Source organism: Engystomops pustulosus, unplaced genomic scaffold (assembly GCF_040894005.1).
Source record: "Engystomops pustulosus unplaced genomic scaffold, aEngPut4.maternal MAT_SCAFFOLD_121, whole genome shotgun sequence".
Taxonomy (NCBI): domain Eukaryota; kingdom Metazoa; phylum Chordata; class Amphibia; order Anura; family Leptodactylidae; genus Engystomops; species Engystomops pustulosus.
This window is the reverse complement of record NW_027285002.1, coordinates 211,442-230,153: the sequence shown is the minus strand read 5'-3', so window position 1 is coordinate 230,153 and position 18,712 is coordinate 211,442. Positions and strand designations below refer to the sequence as shown.

At 46.0% G+C, this 18,712-nt stretch overlaps 87 pseudogenes; all 87 read left to right on the top strand.

Annotated features, from left to right (window-relative positions):
- The first annotated feature begins 2,056 nt into the window (after window positions 1–2,056).
- Window positions 2,057–2,175, top strand: LOC140108224 (5S ribosomal RNA; annotated as a pseudogene).
- Window positions 2,176–2,245: 70 nt separating this feature from the next.
- LOC140108222 (5S ribosomal RNA) lies at window positions 2,246–2,364 on the top strand (annotated as a pseudogene).
- A 70-nt stretch (window positions 2,365–2,434) lies between these two features.
- Window positions 2,435–2,553, top strand: LOC140108221 (5S ribosomal RNA; annotated as a pseudogene).
- A 72-nt stretch (window positions 2,554–2,625) lies between these two features.
- On the top strand, window positions 2,626–2,744 carry LOC140107736 (5S ribosomal RNA; annotated as a pseudogene).
- A 70-nt stretch (window positions 2,745–2,814) lies between these two features.
- LOC140108220 (5S ribosomal RNA) lies at window positions 2,815–2,933 on the top strand (annotated as a pseudogene).
- Window positions 2,934–3,003: 70 nt separating this feature from the next.
- Window positions 3,004–3,122, top strand: LOC140108219 (5S ribosomal RNA; annotated as a pseudogene).
- A 70-nt stretch (window positions 3,123–3,192) lies between these two features.
- LOC140107415 (5S ribosomal RNA) lies at window positions 3,193–3,311 on the top strand (annotated as a pseudogene).
- Window positions 3,312–3,381: 70 nt separating this feature from the next.
- On the top strand, window positions 3,382–3,500 carry LOC140108218 (5S ribosomal RNA; annotated as a pseudogene).
- Window positions 3,501–3,572: 72 nt separating this feature from the next.
- Window positions 3,573–3,691, top strand: LOC140107202 (5S ribosomal RNA; annotated as a pseudogene).
- A 72-nt stretch (window positions 3,692–3,763) lies between these two features.
- On the top strand, window positions 3,764–3,882 carry LOC140107520 (5S ribosomal RNA; annotated as a pseudogene).
- Window positions 3,883–3,952: 70 nt separating this feature from the next.
- On the top strand, window positions 3,953–4,071 carry LOC140107414 (5S ribosomal RNA; annotated as a pseudogene).
- Window positions 4,072–4,141: 70 nt separating this feature from the next.
- Window positions 4,142–4,260, top strand: LOC140108217 (5S ribosomal RNA; annotated as a pseudogene).
- Window positions 4,261–4,330: 70 nt separating this feature from the next.
- Window positions 4,331–4,449, top strand: LOC140108215 (5S ribosomal RNA; annotated as a pseudogene).
- A 72-nt stretch (window positions 4,450–4,521) lies between these two features.
- LOC140107825 (5S ribosomal RNA) lies at window positions 4,522–4,640 on the top strand (annotated as a pseudogene).
- Window positions 4,641–4,710: 70 nt separating this feature from the next.
- On the top strand, window positions 4,711–4,829 carry LOC140108214 (5S ribosomal RNA; annotated as a pseudogene).
- Window positions 4,830–4,899: 70 nt separating this feature from the next.
- Window positions 4,900–5,018, top strand: LOC140108213 (5S ribosomal RNA; annotated as a pseudogene).
- Window positions 5,019–5,088: 70 nt separating this feature from the next.
- Window positions 5,089–5,207, top strand: LOC140108212 (5S ribosomal RNA; annotated as a pseudogene).
- A 259-nt stretch (window positions 5,208–5,466) lies between these two features.
- Window positions 5,467–5,585, top strand: LOC140108210 (5S ribosomal RNA; annotated as a pseudogene).
- A 72-nt stretch (window positions 5,586–5,657) lies between these two features.
- On the top strand, window positions 5,658–5,776 carry LOC140108209 (5S ribosomal RNA; annotated as a pseudogene).
- Window positions 5,777–5,846: 70 nt separating this feature from the next.
- Window positions 5,847–5,965, top strand: LOC140108208 (5S ribosomal RNA; annotated as a pseudogene).
- Window positions 5,966–6,037: 72 nt separating this feature from the next.
- Window positions 6,038–6,156, top strand: LOC140107735 (5S ribosomal RNA; annotated as a pseudogene).
- Window positions 6,157–6,226: 70 nt separating this feature from the next.
- Window positions 6,227–6,345, top strand: LOC140107413 (5S ribosomal RNA; annotated as a pseudogene).
- A 70-nt stretch (window positions 6,346–6,415) lies between these two features.
- Window positions 6,416–6,534, top strand: LOC140108207 (5S ribosomal RNA; annotated as a pseudogene).
- A 70-nt stretch (window positions 6,535–6,604) lies between these two features.
- Window positions 6,605–6,723, top strand: LOC140107412 (5S ribosomal RNA; annotated as a pseudogene).
- Window positions 6,724–6,793: 70 nt separating this feature from the next.
- LOC140108206 (5S ribosomal RNA) lies at window positions 6,794–6,912 on the top strand (annotated as a pseudogene).
- A 72-nt stretch (window positions 6,913–6,984) lies between these two features.
- Window positions 6,985–7,103, top strand: LOC140107190 (5S ribosomal RNA; annotated as a pseudogene).
- A 72-nt stretch (window positions 7,104–7,175) lies between these two features.
- On the top strand, window positions 7,176–7,294 carry LOC140107518 (5S ribosomal RNA; annotated as a pseudogene).
- Window positions 7,295–7,364: 70 nt separating this feature from the next.
- Window positions 7,365–7,483, top strand: LOC140107410 (5S ribosomal RNA; annotated as a pseudogene).
- Window positions 7,484–7,553: 70 nt separating this feature from the next.
- Window positions 7,554–7,672, top strand: LOC140108204 (5S ribosomal RNA; annotated as a pseudogene).
- Window positions 7,673–7,742: 70 nt separating this feature from the next.
- Window positions 7,743–7,861, top strand: LOC140108203 (5S ribosomal RNA; annotated as a pseudogene).
- A 72-nt stretch (window positions 7,862–7,933) lies between these two features.
- On the top strand, window positions 7,934–8,052 carry LOC140107588 (5S ribosomal RNA; annotated as a pseudogene).
- Window positions 8,053–8,122: 70 nt separating this feature from the next.
- Window positions 8,123–8,241, top strand: LOC140108202 (5S ribosomal RNA; annotated as a pseudogene).
- Window positions 8,242–8,311: 70 nt separating this feature from the next.
- Window positions 8,312–8,430, top strand: LOC140108201 (5S ribosomal RNA; annotated as a pseudogene).
- Window positions 8,431–8,500: 70 nt separating this feature from the next.
- Window positions 8,501–8,619, top strand: LOC140107711 (5S ribosomal RNA; annotated as a pseudogene).
- A 70-nt stretch (window positions 8,620–8,689) lies between these two features.
- On the top strand, window positions 8,690–8,808 carry LOC140108200 (5S ribosomal RNA; annotated as a pseudogene).
- Window positions 8,809–8,878: 70 nt separating this feature from the next.
- Window positions 8,879–8,997, top strand: LOC140107686 (5S ribosomal RNA; annotated as a pseudogene).
- Window positions 8,998–9,067: 70 nt separating this feature from the next.
- LOC140107409 (5S ribosomal RNA) lies at window positions 9,068–9,186 on the top strand (annotated as a pseudogene).
- Window positions 9,187–9,256: 70 nt separating this feature from the next.
- On the top strand, window positions 9,257–9,375 carry LOC140108198 (5S ribosomal RNA; annotated as a pseudogene).
- Window positions 9,376–9,445: 70 nt separating this feature from the next.
- LOC140107549 (5S ribosomal RNA) lies at window positions 9,446–9,564 on the top strand (annotated as a pseudogene).
- Window positions 9,565–9,636: 72 nt separating this feature from the next.
- Window positions 9,637–9,755, top strand: LOC140107587 (5S ribosomal RNA; annotated as a pseudogene).
- A 70-nt stretch (window positions 9,756–9,825) lies between these two features.
- LOC140108197 (5S ribosomal RNA) lies at window positions 9,826–9,944 on the top strand (annotated as a pseudogene).
- A 70-nt stretch (window positions 9,945–10,014) lies between these two features.
- Window positions 10,015–10,133, top strand: LOC140108196 (5S ribosomal RNA; annotated as a pseudogene).
- Window positions 10,134–10,203: 70 nt separating this feature from the next.
- LOC140108195 (5S ribosomal RNA) lies at window positions 10,204–10,322 on the top strand (annotated as a pseudogene).
- Window positions 10,323–10,392: 70 nt separating this feature from the next.
- Window positions 10,393–10,511, top strand: LOC140107684 (5S ribosomal RNA; annotated as a pseudogene).
- A 70-nt stretch (window positions 10,512–10,581) lies between these two features.
- LOC140108193 (5S ribosomal RNA) lies at window positions 10,582–10,700 on the top strand (annotated as a pseudogene).
- A 72-nt stretch (window positions 10,701–10,772) lies between these two features.
- Window positions 10,773–10,891, top strand: LOC140107570 (5S ribosomal RNA; annotated as a pseudogene).
- Window positions 10,892–10,961: 70 nt separating this feature from the next.
- LOC140107271 (5S ribosomal RNA) lies at window positions 10,962–11,080 on the top strand (annotated as a pseudogene).
- A 72-nt stretch (window positions 11,081–11,152) lies between these two features.
- Window positions 11,153–11,271, top strand: LOC140108191 (5S ribosomal RNA; annotated as a pseudogene).
- Window positions 11,272–11,341: 70 nt separating this feature from the next.
- On the top strand, window positions 11,342–11,460 carry LOC140108190 (5S ribosomal RNA; annotated as a pseudogene).
- A 70-nt stretch (window positions 11,461–11,530) lies between these two features.
- Window positions 11,531–11,649, top strand: LOC140108189 (5S ribosomal RNA; annotated as a pseudogene).
- Window positions 11,650–11,721: 72 nt separating this feature from the next.
- On the top strand, window positions 11,722–11,840 carry LOC140107734 (5S ribosomal RNA; annotated as a pseudogene).
- A 70-nt stretch (window positions 11,841–11,910) lies between these two features.
- Window positions 11,911–12,029, top strand: LOC140108188 (5S ribosomal RNA; annotated as a pseudogene).
- A 70-nt stretch (window positions 12,030–12,099) lies between these two features.
- LOC140108187 (5S ribosomal RNA) lies at window positions 12,100–12,218 on the top strand (annotated as a pseudogene).
- A 70-nt stretch (window positions 12,219–12,288) lies between these two features.
- LOC140107407 (5S ribosomal RNA) lies at window positions 12,289–12,407 on the top strand (annotated as a pseudogene).
- A 70-nt stretch (window positions 12,408–12,477) lies between these two features.
- On the top strand, window positions 12,478–12,596 carry LOC140108185 (5S ribosomal RNA; annotated as a pseudogene).
- Window positions 12,597–12,668: 72 nt separating this feature from the next.
- LOC140107178 (5S ribosomal RNA) lies at window positions 12,669–12,787 on the top strand (annotated as a pseudogene).
- Window positions 12,788–12,859: 72 nt separating this feature from the next.
- LOC140107517 (5S ribosomal RNA) lies at window positions 12,860–12,978 on the top strand (annotated as a pseudogene).
- Window positions 12,979–13,048: 70 nt separating this feature from the next.
- Window positions 13,049–13,167, top strand: LOC140107406 (5S ribosomal RNA; annotated as a pseudogene).
- A 70-nt stretch (window positions 13,168–13,237) lies between these two features.
- LOC140108184 (5S ribosomal RNA) lies at window positions 13,238–13,356 on the top strand (annotated as a pseudogene).
- A 70-nt stretch (window positions 13,357–13,426) lies between these two features.
- LOC140107727 (5S ribosomal RNA) lies at window positions 13,427–13,545 on the top strand (annotated as a pseudogene).
- Window positions 13,546–13,617: 72 nt separating this feature from the next.
- On the top strand, window positions 13,618–13,736 carry LOC140107585 (5S ribosomal RNA; annotated as a pseudogene).
- Window positions 13,737–13,806: 70 nt separating this feature from the next.
- LOC140108182 (5S ribosomal RNA) lies at window positions 13,807–13,925 on the top strand (annotated as a pseudogene).
- Window positions 13,926–13,995: 70 nt separating this feature from the next.
- LOC140108181 (5S ribosomal RNA) lies at window positions 13,996–14,114 on the top strand (annotated as a pseudogene).
- A 70-nt stretch (window positions 14,115–14,184) lies between these two features.
- Window positions 14,185–14,303, top strand: LOC140107357 (5S ribosomal RNA; annotated as a pseudogene).
- A 70-nt stretch (window positions 14,304–14,373) lies between these two features.
- LOC140107683 (5S ribosomal RNA) lies at window positions 14,374–14,492 on the top strand (annotated as a pseudogene).
- A 70-nt stretch (window positions 14,493–14,562) lies between these two features.
- On the top strand, window positions 14,563–14,681 carry LOC140108180 (5S ribosomal RNA; annotated as a pseudogene).
- A 72-nt stretch (window positions 14,682–14,753) lies between these two features.
- LOC140107776 (5S ribosomal RNA) lies at window positions 14,754–14,872 on the top strand (annotated as a pseudogene).
- Window positions 14,873–14,942: 70 nt separating this feature from the next.
- On the top strand, window positions 14,943–15,061 carry LOC140107270 (5S ribosomal RNA; annotated as a pseudogene).
- Window positions 15,062–15,133: 72 nt separating this feature from the next.
- LOC140108179 (5S ribosomal RNA) lies at window positions 15,134–15,252 on the top strand (annotated as a pseudogene).
- Window positions 15,253–15,322: 70 nt separating this feature from the next.
- LOC140108178 (5S ribosomal RNA) lies at window positions 15,323–15,441 on the top strand (annotated as a pseudogene).
- A 70-nt stretch (window positions 15,442–15,511) lies between these two features.
- LOC140108177 (5S ribosomal RNA) lies at window positions 15,512–15,630 on the top strand (annotated as a pseudogene).
- A 72-nt stretch (window positions 15,631–15,702) lies between these two features.
- On the top strand, window positions 15,703–15,821 carry LOC140107733 (5S ribosomal RNA; annotated as a pseudogene).
- Window positions 15,822–15,891: 70 nt separating this feature from the next.
- On the top strand, window positions 15,892–16,010 carry LOC140108176 (5S ribosomal RNA; annotated as a pseudogene).
- A 70-nt stretch (window positions 16,011–16,080) lies between these two features.
- Window positions 16,081–16,199, top strand: LOC140107405 (5S ribosomal RNA; annotated as a pseudogene).
- Window positions 16,200–16,269: 70 nt separating this feature from the next.
- Window positions 16,270–16,388, top strand: LOC140108175 (5S ribosomal RNA; annotated as a pseudogene).
- Window positions 16,389–16,460: 72 nt separating this feature from the next.
- Window positions 16,461–16,579, top strand: LOC140107366 (5S ribosomal RNA; annotated as a pseudogene).
- Window positions 16,580–16,651: 72 nt separating this feature from the next.
- On the top strand, window positions 16,652–16,770 carry LOC140107516 (5S ribosomal RNA; annotated as a pseudogene).
- A 70-nt stretch (window positions 16,771–16,840) lies between these two features.
- On the top strand, window positions 16,841–16,959 carry LOC140107404 (5S ribosomal RNA; annotated as a pseudogene).
- Window positions 16,960–17,029: 70 nt separating this feature from the next.
- On the top strand, window positions 17,030–17,148 carry LOC140107682 (5S ribosomal RNA; annotated as a pseudogene).
- A 70-nt stretch (window positions 17,149–17,218) lies between these two features.
- LOC140108173 (5S ribosomal RNA) lies at window positions 17,219–17,337 on the top strand (annotated as a pseudogene).
- A 72-nt stretch (window positions 17,338–17,409) lies between these two features.
- Window positions 17,410–17,528, top strand: LOC140107515 (5S ribosomal RNA; annotated as a pseudogene).
- A 70-nt stretch (window positions 17,529–17,598) lies between these two features.
- LOC140107717 (5S ribosomal RNA) lies at window positions 17,599–17,717 on the top strand (annotated as a pseudogene).
- Window positions 17,718–17,789: 72 nt separating this feature from the next.
- Window positions 17,790–17,908, top strand: LOC140108171 (5S ribosomal RNA; annotated as a pseudogene).
- A 72-nt stretch (window positions 17,909–17,980) lies between these two features.
- On the top strand, window positions 17,981–18,099 carry LOC140107731 (5S ribosomal RNA; annotated as a pseudogene).
- A 70-nt stretch (window positions 18,100–18,169) lies between these two features.
- Window positions 18,170–18,288, top strand: LOC140108170 (5S ribosomal RNA; annotated as a pseudogene).
- Window positions 18,289–18,358: 70 nt separating this feature from the next.
- On the top strand, window positions 18,359–18,477 carry LOC140108169 (5S ribosomal RNA; annotated as a pseudogene).
- Window positions 18,478–18,547: 70 nt separating this feature from the next.
- LOC140107403 (5S ribosomal RNA) lies at window positions 18,548–18,666 on the top strand (annotated as a pseudogene).
- The last annotated feature ends 46 nt before the right edge of the window (window positions 18,667–18,712 follow it).

Sequence of the window (18,712 nt, the reverse complement as noted above, 5' to 3'; positions counted from 1 at the left end):
TGCTCTCGTCAGATCGCAGCAGCAATGCAGCTTAAGGCTTGGCAAGTACCAGCATGATAGACTGGCTGGGAATCCCAAGTTCCGTTGACCTTTTTGAACCTGAAAATTGTATTAGTTTCTCTGTCAAAGATGGTAAAAGAAGGTTCAAATTGAACAGCTGCTGTCAACGGCCATTCTAAGCTGAATGTGCCTGCTCTCGTCAGATCGCAGCAGCAATGCAGCTTAAGGCTTGGCAAGTACCAGCAAGGGAGACTGGCTGGGAATCCCAAGTTCCGTTGACCTTTTTGAACCTGAAAATTGTGTTAGTTTCTCTATGAGATAGTAAAAGAAGGTTCAAATTGAACAGCTGCTGTCAACGGCCATTCTAAGCTGAATGTGCCTGCTCTCGTCAGATCGCAGCAGCAATGCAGCTTAAGGCTTGGCAAGTACCAGCATGGGAGACTGGCTGGGAATCCCAAGTTCCGTTGACCTTTTTGAACCTGAAAATTGTGTTAGTTTCTCTATGACATAGTAAAAGAAGGTTCAAATTGAACAGCTGCTGTCAACGGCCATTCTAAGCTGAATGTGCCTGCTCTCGTCAGATCGCAGCAGCAATGCAGCTTAAGGCTTGGCAAGTACCAGCATGGGAGACTGGCTGGGAATCCCAAGTTCCGTTGACCTTTTTGAACCTGAAAATTGTGTTAGTTTCTCTATGAGATAGTAAAAGAAGGTTCAAATTAAACAGCTGCTGTCAACGGCCATTCTAAGCTGAATGTGCCTGCTCTCGTCAGATCGCAGCAGCAATGCAGCTTAAGGCTTGGCAAGTACCAGCATGGGAGACTGGCTGGGAATCCCAAGTTCCGTTGACCTTTTTGAACCTGAAAATTGTGTTAGTTTCTCTATGAGATAGTAAAAGAAGGTTCAAATTGAACAGCTGCTGTCAACGGCCATTCTAAGCTGAATGTGCCTGCTCTCGTCAGATCGCAGCAGCAATGCAGCTTAAGGCTTGGCAAGTACCAGCATGGGAGACTGGCTGGGAATCCCAAGTTCCGTTGACCTTTTTGAACCTGAAAATTGTGTTAGTTTCTCTATGAGATAGTAAAAGAAGGTTCAAATTGAACAGCTGCGGTCAACGGCCATTCTAAGCTGAATGTGCCTGCTCTCGTCAGATCGCAGCAGCAATGCAGCTTAAGGCTTGGCAAGTACCAGCATGGGAGACTGGCTGGGAATCCCAAGTTCCGTTGACCTTTTTGAACCTGAAAATTGTGTTAGTTTCTCTATGAGATAGTAAAAGAAGGTTCAAATTGAACAGCTGCTGTCAACGGCCATTCTAAGCTGAATGTGCCTGCTCTCGTCAGATCGCAGCAGCAATGCAGCTTAAGGCTTGGCAAGTACCAGCATGGTAGACTGGCTGGGAATCCCAAGTTCCATTGACCTTTTTGAACCTGAAAATTGTGTTAGTTTCTCTATGAGATAGTAAAAGAAGGTTCAAATTGAACAGCTGCTGTCAACGGCCATTCTAAGCTGAATGTGCCTGCTCTCGTCAGATCGCAGCAGCAATGCAGCTTAAGGCTTGGCAAGTACCAGCATGGGAGACTGGCTGGGAATCCCAAGTTCCGTTGACCTTTTTGAACCTGAAAATTGTGTTAGTTTCTCTGTCAAAGATGGTAAAAGAAGGTTCAAATTGAACATCTGCTGTCAACGGCCATTCTAAGCTGAATGTGCCTGCTCTCGTCAGATCGCAGCATCAATGCAGCTTAAGGCTTGGCAAGTACAAGCATGGGAGACTGGCTGGGAATCCCAAGTTCCGTTGACCTTTTTGAACCTGAAAATTGTGTTAGTTTCTCTATGAGATAGTAAAAGAAGGTTCAAATTGAACAGCTGCTGTCAACGGCCATTCTAAGCTGAATGTGCCTGCTCTCGTCAGATCGCAGCAGCAATGCAGCTTAAGGCTTGGCAAGTACCAGCATGGGGGACTAGCTGGGAATCCCAAGTTCCGTTGACCTTTTTGAACCTGAAAATTGTGTTAGTTTCCCTGTCAAAGATGGTAAAAGAAGGTTCAAATTGGACAGCTGCTGTCAACGGCCATTCTAAGCTGAATGTGCCTGCTCTCGTCAGATCGCAGCAGCAATGCAGCTTAAGGCTTGGCAAGTACCAGCATGGGAGACTGGCTGGGAATCCCAAGTTCCGTTGACCTTTTTGAACCTGAAAATTGTGTTAGTTTCTCTATGAGATAGTAAAAGAAGGTTCAAATTGAACAGCTGCGGTCAACGGCCATTCTAAGCTGAATGTGCCTGCTCTCGTCAGATCGCAGCAGCAATGCAGCTTAAGGCTTGGCAAGTACCAGCATGGGAGACTGGCTGGGAATCCCAAGTTCCGTTGACCTTTTTGAACCTGAAAATTGTGTTAGTTTCTCTATGAGATAGTAAAAGAAGGTTCAAATTGAACAGCTGCTGTCAACGGCCATTCTAAGCTGAATGTGCCTGCTCTCGTCAGATCGCAGCAGCAATGCAGCTTAAGGCTTGGCAAGTACCAGCATGGGAGACTGGCTGGGAATCCCAAGTTCCGTTGACCTTTTTGAACCTGAAAATTGTATTAGTTTCTCTGTCAAAGATGGTAAAAGAAGGTTCAAATTGAACAGCTGCTGTCAATGGCCATTCTAAGCTGAATGTGCCTGCTCTCGTCAGATCGCAGCAGCAATGCAGCTTAAGGCTTGGCAAGTACCAGCAAGGGAGACTGGCTGGGAATCCCAAGTTCCGTTGACCTTTTTGAACCTGAAAATTGTATTAGTTTCTCTATGAGATAGTAAAAGAAGGTTCAAATTGAACAGCTGCTGTCAACGGCCATTCTAAGCTGAATGTGCCTGCTCTCGTCAGATCGCAGCAGCAATGCAGCTTAAGGCTTGGCAAGTACCAGCATGGGAGACTGGCTGGGAATCCCAAGTTCCGTTGACCTTTTTGAACCTGAAAATTGTGTTAGTTTATCTATGAGATAGTAAAAGAAGGTTCAAATTGAACAGCTGCTGTCAACGGCCATTCTAAGCTGAATGTGCCTGCTCTCGTCAGATCGCAGCAGCAATGCAGCTTAAGGCTTGGCAAGTACCAGCATGGGAGACTGGCTGGGAATCCCAAGTTCCGTTGACCTTTTTGAACCTGAAAATTGTGTTAGTTTCTCTATGAGATAGTAAAAGAAGGTTCAAATTGAACAGCTGCTGTCAGCGGCCATTCTAAGCTGAATGTGCCTGCTCTCGTCAGATCGCAGCAGCAATGCAGCTTAAGGCTTGGCAAGTACCAGCATGGGAGACTGGCTGGGAATCCCAAGTTCCGTTGACCTTTTTGAACCTGAAAATTGTGTTACTTTCTCTATGAGATAGTAAAAGAAGGTTCATATTGAACAGCTGCGGTCAACGGCCATTCTAAGCTGAATGTGCCTGCTCTCGTCAGATCGCAGCAGCAATGCAGCTTAAGGCTTGGCAAGTACCAGCATGGGAGACTGGCTGGGAATCCCAAGTTCCGTTGACCTTTTTGAACCTGAAAATTGTATTAGTTTCTCTGTCAAAGATGGTAAAAGAAGGTTCAAATTGAACAGCTGCTGTCAACGGCCATTCTAAGCTGAATGTGCCTGCTCTCGTCAGATCGCAGCATCTATGCAGCTTAAGGCTTGGCAAGTACCAGCATGGGAGACTGGCTGGGAATCCCAAGTTCCGTTGACCTTTTTGAACCTGAAAATTGTGTTAGTTTCTCTGTCAAAGATGGTAAAAGAAGGTTCAAATTGAACATCTGCTGTCAACGGCCATTCTAAGCTGAATGTGCCTGCTCTCGTCAGATCGCAGCATCAATGCAGCTTAAGGCTTGGCAAGTACCAGCATGGGAGACTGGCTGGGAATCCCAAGTTCCGTTGACCTTTTTGAACCTGAAAATTGTGTTAGTTTCTCTATGAGATAGTAAAAGAAGGTTCAAATTGAACAGCTGCTGTCAGCGGCCATTCTAAGCTGAATGTGCCTGCTCTCGTCAGATCGCAGCAGCAATGCAGCTTAAGGCTTGGCAAGTACCAGCATGGGAGACTGGCTGGGAATCCCAAGTTCCGTTGACCTTTTTGAACCTGAAAATTGTGTTACTTTCTCTATGAGATAGTAAAAGAAGGTTCAAATTGAACAGCTGCGGTCAACGGCCATTCTAAGCTGAATGTGCCTGCTCTCGTCAGATCGCAGCAGCAATGCAGCTTAAGGCTTGGCAAGTACCAGCATGGGAGACTGGCTGGGAATCCCAAGTTCCGTTGACCTTTTTGAACCTGAAAATTGTGTTAGTTTCTCTATGAGATAGTAAAAGAAGGTTCAAATTGAACAGCTGCTGTCAACGGCCATTCTAAGCTGAATGTGCCTGCTCTCGTCAGATCGCAGCAGCAATGCAGCTTAAGGCTTGGCAAGTACCAGCATGGGAGACTGGCTGGGAATCCCAAGTTCCGTTGACCTTTTTGAACCTGAAAATTGTATTAGTTTCTCTGTCAAAGATGGTAAAAGAAGGTTCAAATTGAACAGCTGCTGTCAACGGCCATTCTAAGCTGAATGTGCCTGCTCTCGTCAGATCGCAGCAGCAATGCAGCTTAAGGCTTGGCAAGTACAAGCAAGGGAGACTGGCTGGGAATCCCAAGTTCCGTTGACCTTTTTGAACCTGAAAATTGTGTTAGTTTCTCTATGAGATAGTAAAAGAAGGTTCAAATTGAACAGCTGCTGTCAACGGCCATTCTAAGCTGAATGTGCCTGCTCTCGTCAGATCGCAGCAGCAATGCAGCTTAAGGCTTGGCAAGTACCAGCATGGGAGACTGGCTGGGAATCCCAAGTTCCGTTGACCTTTTTGAACCTGAAAATTGTGTTAGTTTCTCTATGACATAGTAAAAGAAGGTTCAAATTGAACAGCTGCTGTCAACGGCCATTCTAAGCTGAATGTGCCTGCTCTCGTCAGATCGCAGCAGCAATGCAGCTTAAGGCTTGGCAAGTACCAGCATGGGAGACTGGCTGGGAATCCCAAGTTCCGTTGACCTTTTTGAACCTGAAAATTGTGTTAGTTTCTCTATGAGATAGTAAAAGAAGGTTCAAATTGAACAGCTGCGGTCAACGGCCATTCTAAGCTGAATGTGCCTGCTCTCGTCAGATCGCAGCAGCAATGCAGCTTAAGGCTTGGCAAGTACCAGCATGGGAGACTGGCTGGGAATCCCAAGTTCCGTTGACCTTTTTGAACCTGAAAATTGTGTTAGTTTCTCTATGAGATAGTAAAAGAAGGTTCAAATTGAACAGCTGCTGTCAACGGCCATTCTAAGCTGAATGTGCCTGCTCTCGTCAGATCGCAGCAGCAATGCAGCTTAAGGCTTGGCAAGTACCAGCATGGGAGACTGGCTGGGAATCCCAAGTTCCATTGACCTTTTTGAACCTGAAAATTGTGTTAGTTTCTCTATGAGATAGTAAAAGAAGGATCAAATTGAACAGCTGCTGTCAACGGCCATTCTAAGCTGAATGTGCCTGCTCTCGTCAGATCGCAGCAGCAATGCAGCTTAAGGCTTGGCAAGTACCAGCATGGGAGACTGGCTGGGAATCCCAAGTTCCGTTGACCTTTTTGAACCTGAAAATTGTGTTAGTTTCTCTGTCAAAGATGGTAAAAGAAGGTTCAAATTGAACATCTGCTGTCAACGGCCATTCTAAGCTGAATGTGCCTGCTCTCGTCAGATCGCAGCAGCAATGCAGCTTAAGGCTTGGCAAGTACCAGCATGGGAGACTGGCTGGGAATCCCAAGTTCCGTTGACCTTTTTGAACTTGAAAATTGTGTTAGTTTCTCTATGAGATAGTAAAAGAAGGTTCAAATTGAACAGCTGCTGTCAACGGCCATTCTAAGCTGAATGTGCCTGCTCTCGTCAGATCGCAGCAGCAATGCAGCTTAAGGCTTGGCAAGTACCAGCATGGGAGACTGGCTGGGAATCCCAAGTTCCGTTGACCTTTTTGAACCTGAAAATTGTATTAGTTTCTCTGTCAAAGATGGTAAAAGAAGGTTCAAATTGAACAGCTGCTGTCAATGGCCATTCTAAGCTGAATGTGCCTGCTCTCGTCAGATCGCAGCAGCAATGCAGCTTAAGGCTTGGCAAGTACCAGCAAGGGAGACTGGCTGGGAATCCCAAGTTCCGTTGACCTTTTTGAACCTGAAAATTGTATTAGTTTCTCTATGAGATAGTAAAAGAAGGTTCAAATTGAACAGCTGCTGTCAGCGGCCATTCTAAGCTGAATGTGCCTGCTCTCGTCAGATCGCAGCAGCAATGCAGCTTAAGGCTTGGCAAGTACCAGCATGGGAGACTGGCTGGGAATCCCAAGTTCCGTTGACCTTTTTGAACCTGAAAATTGTGTTAGTTTATCTATGAGATAGTAAAAGAAGGTTCAAATTGAACAGCTGCTGTCAACGGCCATTCTAAGCTGAATGTGCCTGCTCTCGTCAGATCGCAGCAGCAATGCAGCTTAAGGCTTGGCAAGTACCAGCATGGGAGACTGGCTGGGAATCCCAAGTTCCGTTGACCTTTTTGAACCTGAAAATTGTGTTAGTTTCTCTATGAGATAGTAAAAGAAGGTTCAAATTGAACAGCTGCTGTCAGCGGCCATTCTAAGCTGAATGTGCCTGCTCTCGTCAGATCGCAGCAGCAATGCAGCTTAAGGCTTGGCAAGTACCAGCATGGGAGACTGGCTGGGAATCCCAAGTTCCGTTGACCTTTTTGAACCTGAAAATTGTGTTACTTTCTCTATGAGATAGTAAAAGAAGGTTCATATTGAACAGCTGCGGTCAACGGCCATTCTAAGCTGAATGTGCCTGCTCTCGTCAGATCGCAGCAGCAATGCAGCTTAAGGCTTGGCAAGTACCAGCATGGGAGACTGGCTGGGAATCCCAAGTTCCGTTGACCTTTTTGAACCTGAAAATTGTATTAGTTTCTCTGTCAAAGATGGTAAAAGAAGGTTCAAATTGAACAGCTGCTGTCAACGGCCATTCTAAGCTGAATGTGCCTGCTCTCGTCAGATCGCAGCATCTATGCAGCTTAAGGCTTGGCAAGTACCAGCATGGGAGACTGGCTGGGAATCCCAAGTTCCGTTGACCTTTTTGAACCTGAAAATTGTGTTAGTTTCTCTGTCAAAGATGGTAAAAGAAGGTTCAAATTGAACATCTGCTGTCAACGGCCATTCTAAGCTGAATGTGCCTGCTCTCGTCAGATCGCAGCATCAATGCAGCTTAAGGCTTGGCAAGTACCAGCATGGGAGACTGGCTGGGAATCCCAAGTTCCGTTGACCTTTTTGAACCTGAAAATTGTGTTAGTTTCTCTATGAGATAGTAAAAGAAGGTTCAAATTGAACAGCTGCTGTCAGCGGCCATTCTAAGCTGAATGTGCCTGCTCTCGTCAGATCGCAGCAGCAATGCAGCTTAAGGCTTGGCAAGTACCAGCATGGGAGACTGGCTGGGAATCCCAAGTTCCGTTGACCTTTTTGAACCTGAAAATTGTGTTACTTTCTCTATGAGATAGTAAAAGAAGGTTCAAATTGAACAGCTGCGGTCAACGGCCATTCTAAGCTGAATGTGCCTGCTCTCGTCAGATCGCAGCAGCAATGCAGCTTAAGGCTTGGCAAGTACCAGCATGGGAGACTGGCTGGGAATCCCAAGTTCCGTTGACCTTTTTGAACCTGAAAATTGTGTTAGTTTCTCTATGAGATAGTAAAAGAAGGTTCAAATTGAACAGCTGCTGTCAACGGCCATTCTAAGCTGAATGTGCCTGCTCTCGTCAGATCGCAGCAGCAATGCAGCTTAAGGCTTGGCAAGTACCAGCATGGGAGACTGGCTGGGAATCCCAAGTTCCGTTGACCTTTTTGAACCTGAAAATTGTATTAGTTTCTCTGTCAAAGATGGTAAAAGAAGGTTCAAATTGAACAGCTGCTGTCAACGGCCATTCTAAGCTGAATGTGCCTGCTCTCGTCAGATCGCAGCAGCAATGCAGCTTAAGGCTTGGCAAGTACCAGCAAGGGAGACTGGCTGGGAATCCCAAGTTCCGTTGACCTTTTTGAACCTGAAAATTGTGTTAGTTTCTCTATGAGATAGTAAAAGAAGGTTCAAATTGAACAGCTCCTGTCAACGGCCATTCTAAGCTGAATGTGCCTGCTCTCGTCAGATCGCAGCAGCAATGCAGCTTAAGGCTTGGCAAGTACCAGCATGGGAGACTGGCTGGGAATCCCAAGTTCCGTTGACCTTTTTGAACCTGAAAATTGTGTTAGTTTCTCTATGACATAGTAAAAGAAGGTTCAAATTGAACAGCTGCTGTCAACGGCCATTCTAAGCTGAATGTGCCTGCTCTCGTCAGATCGCAGCAGCAATGCAGCTTAAGGCTTGGCAAGTACCAGCATGGGAGACTGGCTGGGAATCCCAAGTTCCGTTGACCTTTTTGAACCTGAAAATTGTGTTAGTTTCTCTATGAGATAGTAAAAGAAGGTTCAAATTGAACAGCTGCTGTCAACGGCCATTCTAAGCTGAATGTGCCTGCTCTTGTCAGATCGCAGCAGCAATGCAGCTTAAGGCTTGGCAAGTACCAGCATGGGAGACTGGCTGGGAATCCCAAGTTCCGTTGACCTTTTTGAACCTGAAAATTGTGTTAGTTTCTCTATGAGATAGTAAAAGAAGGTTCAAATTGAACAGCTGCGGTCAACGGCCATTCTAAGCTGAATGTGCCTGCTCTCGTCAGATCGCAGCAGCAATGCAGCTTAAGGCTTGGCAAGTACCAGCATGGGAGACTGGCTGGGAATCCCAAGTTCCGTTGACCTTTTTGAACCTGAAAATTGTGTTAGTTTCTCTATGAGATAGTAAAAGAAGGTTCAAATTGAACAGCTGCTGTCAACGGCCATTCTAAGCTGAATGTGCCTGCTCTCGTCAGATCGCAGCAGCAATGCAGCTTAAGGCTTGGCAAGTACCAGCATGGGAGACTGGCTGGGAATCCCAAGTTCCATTGACCTTTTTGAACCTGAAAATTGTGTTAGTTTCTCTATGAGATAGTAAAAGAAGGTTCAAATTGAACAGCTGCTGTCAGCGGCCATTCTAAGCTGAATGTGCCTGCTCTCGTCAGATCGCAGCAGCAATGCAGCTTAAGGCTTGGCAAGTACCAGCATGGGAGACTGGCTGGGAATCCCAAGTTCCGTTGACCTTTTTGAACCTGAAAATTGTGTTACTTTCTCTATGAGATAGTAAAAGAAGGTTCAAATTGAACAGCTGCGGTCAACGGCCATTCTAAGCTGAATGTGCCTGCTCTCGTCAGATCGCAGCAGCAATGCAGCTTAAGGCTTGGCAAGTACCAGCATGGGAGACTGGCTGGGAATCCCAAGTTCCGTTGACCTTTTTGAACCTGAAAATTGTGTTAGTTTCTCTATGAGATAGTAAAAGAAGGTTCAAATTGAACAGCTGCTGTCAACGGCCATTTTAAGCTGAATGTGCCTGCTCTCGTCAGATCGCAGCAGCAATGCAGCTTAAGGCTTGGCAAGTACCAGCATGGGAGACTGGCTGGGAATCCCAAGTTCCGTTGACCTTTTTGAACCTGAAAATTGTATTAGTTTCTCTGTCAAAGATGGTAAAAGAAGGTTCAAATTGAACAGCTGCTGTCAACGGCCATTCTAAGCTGAATGTGCCTGCTCTCGTCAGATCGCAGCAGCAATGCAGCTTAAGGCTTGGCAAGTACCAGCAAGGGAGACTGGCTGGGAATCCCAAGTTCCGTTGACCTTTTTGAACCTGAAAATTGTGTTAGTTTCTCTATGAGATAGTAAAAGAAGGTTCAAATTGAACAGCTGCTGTCAACGGCCATTCTAAGCTGAATGTGCCTGCTCTCGTCAGATCGCAGCAGCAATGCAGCTTAAGGCTTGGCAAGTACCAGCATGGGAGACTGGCTGGGAATCCCAAGTTCCGTTGACCTTTTTGAACCTGAAAATTGTGTTAGTTTCTCTATGACATAGTAAAAGAAGGTTCAAATTGAACAGCTGCTGTCAACGGCCATTCTAAGCTGAATGTGCCTGCTCTCGTCAGATCGCAGCAGCAATGCAGCTTAAGGCTTGGCAAGTACCAGCATGGGAGACTGGCTGGGAATCCCAAGTTCCGTTGACCTTTTTGAACCTGAAAATTGTGTTAGTTTCTCTATGAGATAGTAAAAGAAGGTTCAAATTGAACAGCTGCGGTCAACGGCCATTCTAAGCTGAATGTGCCTGCTCTCGTCAGATCGCAGCAGCAATGCAGCTTAAGGCTTGGCAAGTACCAGCATGGGAGACTGGCTGGGAATCCCAAGTTCCGTTGACCTTTTTGAACCTGAAAATTGTGTTAGTTTCTCTATGAGATAGTAAAAGAAGGTTCAAATTGAACAGCTGCTGTCAACGGCCATTCTAAGCTGAATGTGCCTGCTCTCGTCAGATCGCAGCAGCAATGCAGCTTAAGGCTTGGCAAGTACCAGCATGGGAGACTGGCTGGGAATCCCAAGTTCCATTGACCTTTTTGAACCTGAAAATTGTGTTAGTTTCTCTATGAGATAGTAAAAGAAGGATCAAATTGAACAGCTGCTGTCAACGGCCATTCTAAGCTGAATGTGCCTGCTCTCGTCAGATCGCAGCAGCAATGCAGCTTAAGGCTTGGCAAGTACCAGCATGGGAGACTGGCTGGGAATCCCAAGTTCCGTTGACCTTTTTGAACCTGAAAATTGTGTTAGTTTCTCTGTCAAAGATGGTAAAAGAAGGTTCAAATTGAACATCTGCTGTCAACGGCCATACTAAGCTGAATGTGCCTGCTCTCGTCAGATCGCAGCATCAATGCAGCTTAAGGCTTGGCAAGTACAAGCATGGGAGACTGGCTGGGAATCCCAAGTTCCGTTGACCTTTTTGAACCTGAAAATTGTGTTAGTTTCTCTATGAGATAGTAAAAGAAGGTTCAAATTGAACAGCTGCTGTCAACGGCCATTCTAAGCTGAATGTGCCTGCTCTCGTCAGATCGCAGCAGCAATGCAGCTTAAGGCTTGGCAAGTACCAGCATGGGGGACTAGCTGGGAATCCCAAGTTCCGTTGACCTTTTTGAACCTGAAAATTGTGTTAGTTTCCCTGTCAAAGATGGTAAAAGAAGGTTCAAATTGGACAGCTGCTGTCAACGGCCATTCTAAGCTGAATGTGCCTGCTCTCGTCAGATCGCAGCAGCAATGCAGCTTAAGGCTTGGCAAGTACCAGCATGGGAGACTGGCTGGGAATCCCAAGTTCCGTTGACCTTTTTGAACCTGAAAATTGTGTTAGTTTCTCTATGAGATAGTAAAAGAAGGTTCAAATTGAACAGCTGCGGTCAACGGCCATTCTAAGCTGAATGTGCCTGCTCTCGTCAGATCGCAGCAGCAATGCAGCTTAAGGCTTGGCAAGTACCAGCATGGGAGACTGGCTGGGAATCCCAAGTTCCGTTGACCTTTTTGAACCTGAAAATTGTGTTAGTTTCTCTATGAGATAGTAAAAGAAGGTTCAAATTGAACAGCTGCTGTCAACGGCCATTCTAAGCTGAATGTGCCTGCTCTCGTCAGATCGCAGCAGCAATGCAGCTTAAGGCTTGGCAAGTACCAGCATGGGAGACTGGCTGGGAATCCCAAGTTCCGTTGACCTTTTTGAACCTGAAAATTGTATTAGTTTCTCTGTCAAAGATGGTAAAAGAAGGTTCAAATTGAACAGCTGCTGTCAATGGCCATTCTAAGCTGAATGTGCCTGCTCTCGTCAGATCGCAGCAGCAATGCAGCTTAAGGCTTGGCAAGTACCAGCAAGGGAGACTGGCTGGGAATCCCAAGTTCCGTTGACCTTTTTGAACCTGAAAATTGTATTAGTTTCTCTATGAGATAGTAAAAGAAGGTTCAAATTGAACAGCTGCTGTCAACGGCCATTCTAAGCTGAATGTGCCTGCTCTCGTCAGATCGCAGCAGCAATGCAGCTTAAGGCTTGGCAAGTACCAGCATGGGAGACTGGCTGGGAATCCCAAGTTCCGTTGACCTTTTTGAACCTGAAAATTGTGTTAGTTTATCTATGAGATAGTAAAAGAAGGTTCAAATTGAACAGCTGCTGTCAACGGCCATTCTAAGCTGAATGTGCCTGCTCTCGTCAGATCGCAGCAGCAATGCAGCTTAAGGCTTGGCAAGTACCAGCATGGGAGACTGGCTGGGAATCCCAAGTTCCGTTGACCTTTTTGAACCTGAAAATTGTGTTAGTTTCTCTATGAGATAGTAAAAGAAGGTTCAAATTGAACAGCTGCTGTCAGCGGCCATTCTAAGCTGAATGTGCCTGCTCTCGTCAGATCGCAGCAGCAATGCAGCTTAAGGCTTGGCAAGTACCAGCATGGGAGACTGGCTGGGAATCCCAAGTTCCGTTGACCTTTTTGAACCTGAAAATTGTGTTACTTTCTCTATGAGATAGTAAAAGAAGGTTCATATTGAACAGCTGCGGTCAACGGCCATTCTAAGCTGAATGTGCCTGCTCTCGTCAGATCGCAGCAGCAATGCAGCTTAAGGCTTGGCAAGTACCAGCATGGGAGACTGGCTGGGAATCCCAAGTTCCGTTGACCTTTTTGAACCTGAAAATTGTATTAGTTTCTCTGTCAAAGATGGTAAAAGAAGGTTCAAATTGAACAGCTGCTGTCAACGGCCATTCTAAGCTGAATGTGCCTGCTCTCGTCAGATCGCAGCATCTATGCAGCTTAAGGCTTGGCAAGTACCAGCATGGGAGACTGGCTGGGAATCCCAAGTTCCGTTGACCTTTTTGAACCTGAAAATTGTGTTAGTTTCTCTGTCAAAGATGGTAAAAGAAGGTTCAAATTGAACATCTGCTGTCAACGGCCATTCTAAGCTGAATGTGCCTGCTCTCGTCAGATCGCAGCATCAATGCAGCTTAAGGCTTGGCAAGTACCAGCATGGGAGACTGGCTGGGAATCCCAAGTTCCGTTGACCTTTTTGAACCTGAAAATTGTGTTAGTTTCTCTATGAGATAGTAAAAGAAGGTTCAAATTGAACAGCTGCTGTCAGCGGCCATTCTAAGCTGAATGTGCCTGCTCTCGTCAGATCGCAGCAGCAATGCAGCTTAAGGCTTGGCAAGTACCAGCATGGGAGACTGGCTGGGAATCCCAAGTTCCGTTGACCTTTTTGAACCTGAAAATTGTGTTACTTTCTCTATGAGATAGTAAAAGAAGGTTCAAATTGAACAGCTGCGGTCAACGGCCATTCTAAGCTGAATGTGCCTGCTCTCGTCAGATCGCAGCAGCAATGCAGCTTAAGGCTTGGCAAGTACCAGCATGGGAGACTGGCTGGGAATCCCAAGTTCCGTTGACCTTTTTGAACCTGAAAATTGTGTTAGTTTCTCTATGAGATAGTAAAAGAAGGTTCAAATTGAACAGCTGCTGTCAACGGCCATTCTAAGCTGAATGTGCCTGCGCTCGTCAGATCGCAGCAGCAATGCAGCTTAAGGCTTGGCAAGTACCAGCATGGGAGACTGGCTGGGAATCCCAAGTTCCGTTGACCTTTTTGAACCTGAAAATTGTATTAGTTTCTCTGTCAAAGATGGTAAAAGAAGGTTCAAATTGAACAGCTGCTGTCAACGGCCATTCTAAGCTGAATGTGCCTGCTCTCGTCAGATCGCAGCAGCAATGCAGCTTAAGGCTTGGCAAGTACCAGCAAGGGAGACTGGCTGGGAATCCCAAGTTCCGTTGACCTTTTTGAACCTGAAAATTGTGTTAGTTTCTCTATGAGATAGTAAAAGAAGGTTCAAATTGAACAGCTGCTGTCAACGGCCATTCTAAGCTGAATGTGCCTGCTCTCGTCAGATCGCAGCAGCAATGCAGCTTAAGGCTTGGCAAGTACCAGCATGGGAGACTGGCTGGGAATCCCAAGTTCCGTTGACCTTTTTGAACCTGAAAATTGTGTTAGTTTCTCTATGACATAGTAAAAGAAGGTTCAAATTGAACAGCTGCTGTCAACGGCCATTCTAAGCTGAATGTGCCTGCTCTCGTCAGATCGCAGCAGCAATGCAGCTTAAGGCTTGGCAAGTACCAGCATGGGAGACTGGCTGGGAATCCCAAGTTCCGTTGACCTTTTTGAACCTGAAAATTGTGTTAGTTTCTCTATGAGATAGTAAAAGAAGGTTCAAATTGAACAGCTGCTGTCAACGGCCATTCTTAGCTGAATGTGCCTGCTCTCGTCAGATCGCAGCAGCAATGCAGCTTAAGGCTTGGCAAGTACCAGCATGGGAGACTGGCTGGGAATCCCAAGTTCCGTTGACCTTTTTGAACCTGAAAATTGTGTTAGTTTCTCTATGAGATAGTAAAAGAAGGTTCAAATTGAACAGCTGCTGTCAACGGCCATTCTAAGCTGAATGTGCCTGCTCTCGTCAGATCGCAGCAGCAATGCAGCTTAAGGCTTGGCAAGTACCAGCATGGGAGACTGGCTGGGAATCCCAAGTTCCATTGACCTTTTTGAACCTGAAAATTGTGTTAGTTTCTCTATGAGATAGTAAAAGAAGGTTCAAATTGAACAGCTGCTGTCAACGGCCATTCTAAGCTGAATGTGCCTGCTCTCGTCAGATCGCAGCAGCAATGCAGCTTAAGGCTTGGCAAGTACCAGCATGGGAGACTGGCTGGGAATCCCAAGTTCCGTTGACCTTTTTGAACCTGAAAATTGTGTTAGTTTCTCTGTCAAAGATGGTAAAAGAAGGTTCAAATTGAACATCTGCTGTCAACGGCCATTCTAAGCTGAATGTGCCTGCTCTCGTCAGATCGCAGCATCAATGCAGCTTAAGGCTTGGCAAGTACAAGCATGGGAGACTGGCTGGGAATCCCAAGTTCCGTTGACCTTTTTGAACCTGAAAATTGTGTTAGTTTCTCTATGAGATAGTAAAAGAAGGTTCAAATTGAACAGCTGCTGTCAACGGCCATTCTAAGCTGAATGTGCCTGCTCTCGTCAGATCGCAGCAGCAATGCAGCTTAAGGCTTGGCAAGTACCAGCATGGGGGACTAGCTGGGAATCCCAAGTTCCGTTGACCTTTTTGAACCTGAAAATTGTGTTAGTTTCCCTGTCAAAGATGGTAAAAGAAGGTTCAAATTGGACAGCTGCTGTCAACGGCCATTCTAAGCTGAATGTGCCTGCTCTCGTCAGATCGCAGCAGCAATGCAGCTTAAGGCTTGGCAAGTACCAGCATGGGAGACTGGCTGGGAATCCCAAGTTCCGTTGACCTTTTTGAACCTGAAAATTGTGTTAGTTTCTCTATGAGATAGTAAAAGAAGGTTCAAATTGAACAGCTGCGGTCAACGGCCATTCTAAGCTGAATGTGCCTGCTCTCGTCAGATCGCAGCAGCAATGCAGCTTAAGGCTTGGCAAGTACCAGCATGGGAGACTGGCTGGGAATCCCAAGTTCCGTTGACCTTTTTGAACCTGAAAATTGTGTTAGTTTCTCTATGAGATAGTAAAAGAAGGTTCAAATTGAACAGCTGCTGTCAACGGCCATTCTAAGCTGAATGTGCCTGCTCTCGTCAGATCGCAGCAGCAATGCAGCTTAAGGCTTGGCAAGTACCAGCATGGGAGACTGGCTGGGAATCCCAAGTTCCGTTGACCTTTTTGAACCTGAAAATTGTATTAGTTTATCTGTCAAAGATGGTAAAAGAAGGTTCAAATTGAACAGCTGCTGTCAATGGCCATTCTAAGCTGAATGTGCCTGCTCTCGTCAGATCGCAGCAGCAATGCAGCTTAAGGCTTGGCAAGTACCAGCAAGGGAGACTGGCTGGGAATCCCAAGTTCCGTTGACCTTTTTGAACCTGAAAATTGTATTAGTTTCTCTATGAGATAGTAAAAGAAGGTTCAAATTGAACAGCTGCTGTCAACGGCCATTCTAAGCTGAATGTGCCTGCTCTCGTCAGATCGCAGCAGCAATGCAGCTTAAGGCTTGGCAAGTACCAGCATGGGAGACTGGCTGGGAATCCCAAGTTCCGTTGACCTTTTTGAACCTGAAAATTGTGTTAGTTTCTCTATGAGATAGTAAAAGAAGGTTCAAATTGAACAGCTGCTGTCAGCGGCCATTCTAAGCTGAATGTGCCTGCTCTCGTCAGATCGCAGCAGCAATGCAGCTTAAGGCTTGGCAAGTACCAGCATGGGAGACTGGCTGGGAATCCCAAGTTCCGTTGACCTTTTTGAACCTGAAAATTGTGTTACTTTCTCTATGAGATAGTAAAAGAAGGTTCATATTGAACAGCTGCGGTCAACGGCCATTCTAAGCTGAATGTGCCTGCTCTCGTCAGATCGCAGCAGCAATGCAGCTTAAGGCTTGGCAAGTACCAGCATGGGAGACTGGCTGGGAATCCCAAGTTCCGTTGACCTTTTTGAACCTGAAAATTGTATTAGTTTCTCTGTCAAAGATGGTAAAAGAAGGTTCAAATTGAACAGCTGCTGTCAACGGCTATTCTAAGCTGAATGTGCCTGCTCTCGTCAGATCGCAGCATCTATGCAGCTTAAGGCTTGGCAAGTACCAGCATGGGAGACTGGCTGGGAATCCCAAGTTCCGTTGACCTTTTTGAACCTGAAAATTGTGTTAGTTTCTCTGTCAAAGATGGTAAAAGAAGGTTCAAATTGAACATCTGCTGTCAACGGCCATTCTAAGCTGAATGTGCCTGCTCTCGTCAGATCGCAGCATCAATGCAGCTTAAGGCTTGGCAAGTACCAGCATGGGAGACTGGCTGGGAATCCCAAGTTCCGTTGACCTTTTTGAACCTGAAAATTGTGTTAGTTTCTCTATGAGATAGTAAAAGAAGGTTCAAATTGAACAGCTGCTGTCAGCGGCCATTCTAAGCTGAATGTGCCTGCTCTCGTCAGATCGCAGCAGCAATGCAGCTTAAGGCTTGGCAAGTACCAGCATGGGAGACTGGCTGGGAATCCCAAGTTCCGTTGACCTTTTTGAACCTGAAAATTGTGTTACTTTCTCTATGAGATAGTAAAAGAAGGTTCAAATTGAACAGCTGCGGTCAACGGCCATTCTAAGCTGAATGTGCCTGCTCTCGTCAGATCGCAGCAGCAATGCAGCTTAAGGCTTGGCAAGTACCAGCATGGGAGACTGGCTGGGAATCCCAAGTTCCATTGACCTTTTTGAACCTGAAAATTGGGTTAGTTTCTCTCTGAGATAGTAAAAGAAGGTTCAAATTGAACAGCTGCTGTCAACGGCCATTCTAAGCTGAATGTGCCTGCTCTCGTCAGATCGCAGCAGCAATGCAGCTTAAGGCTTGGCAAGTACCAGCATGGGAGACTGGCTGGGAATCCCAAGTTCCGTTGACCTTTTTGAACCTGAAAATTGTGTTAGTTTCTCTGTCAAAGATGGTAAAAGAAGGTTCAAATTGAACATCTGCTGTCAACGGCCATTCTAAGCTGAATGTGCCTGCTCTCGTCAGATCGCAGCATCAATGCAGCTTAAGGCTTGGCAAGTACCAGCATGGGAGACTGGCTGGGAATCCCAAGTTCCGTTGACCTTTTTGAACCTGAAAATTGTGTTAGTTTCTCTATGAGATAGTAAAAGAAGGTTCAAATTGAACAGCTGCTGTCAACGGCCATTCTAAGCTGAATGTGCCTGCTCTCGTCAGATCGCAGCAGCAATGCAGCTTAAGGCTTGGCAAGTACCAGCATGGGAGACTGGCTGGGAATCCCAAGTTCCGTTCACCTTTTTGAACCTGAAAATTGTGTTAGTTTCTCTGTCAAAGATAGTAAAAGAAGGTTCAAATTGAACAGCTGCTGTCAACGGCCATTCTAAGCTGAATGTGCCTGCTCTCGTCAGATCGCAGCAGCAATGCAGCTTAAGGCTTGGCAAGTACCAGCATGGGAGACTGGCTGGGAATCCCAAGTTCCGTTGACCTTTTTGAACCTGAAAATTGTATTAGTTTCTCTGTCAAAGATGGTAAAAGAAGGTTCAAATTGAACAGCTGCTGTCAATGGCCATTCTAAGCTGAATGTGCCTGCTCTCGTCAGATCGCAGCAGCAATGCAGCTTAAGGCTTGGCAAGTACCAGCAAGGGAGACTGGCTGGGAATCCCAAGTTCCGTTGACCTTTTTGAACCTGAAAATTGTATTAGTTTCTCTATGAGATAGTAAAAGAAGGTTCAAATTGAACAGCTGCTGTCAACGGCCATTCTAAGCTGAATGTGCCTGCTCTCGTCAGATCGCAGCAGCAATGCAGCTTAAGGCTTGGCAAGTACCAGCATGGGAGACTGGCTGGGAATCCCAAGTTCCGTTGACCTTTTTGAACCTGAAAATTGTGTTAGTTTATCTATGAGATAGTAAAAGAAGGTTCAAATTGAACAGCTGCTGTCAACGGCCATTCTAAGCTGAATGTGCCTGCTCTCGTCAGATCGCAGCAGCAATGCAGCTTAAGGCTTGGCAAGTACCAGCATGGGAGACTGGCTGGGAATCCCAAGTTCCGTTGACCTTTTTGAACCTGAAAATTGTGTTAGTTTCTCTATGAGATAGTAAAAGAAGGTTCAAATTGAACAGCTGCTGTCAGCGGCCATTCTAAGCTGAATGTGCCTGCTCTCGTCAGATCGCAGCAGCAATGCAGCTTAAGGCTTGGCAAGTACCAGCATGGGAGACTGGCTGGGAATCCCAAGTTCCGTTGACCTTTTTGAACCTGAAAATTGTGTTACTTTCTCTATGAGATAGTAAAA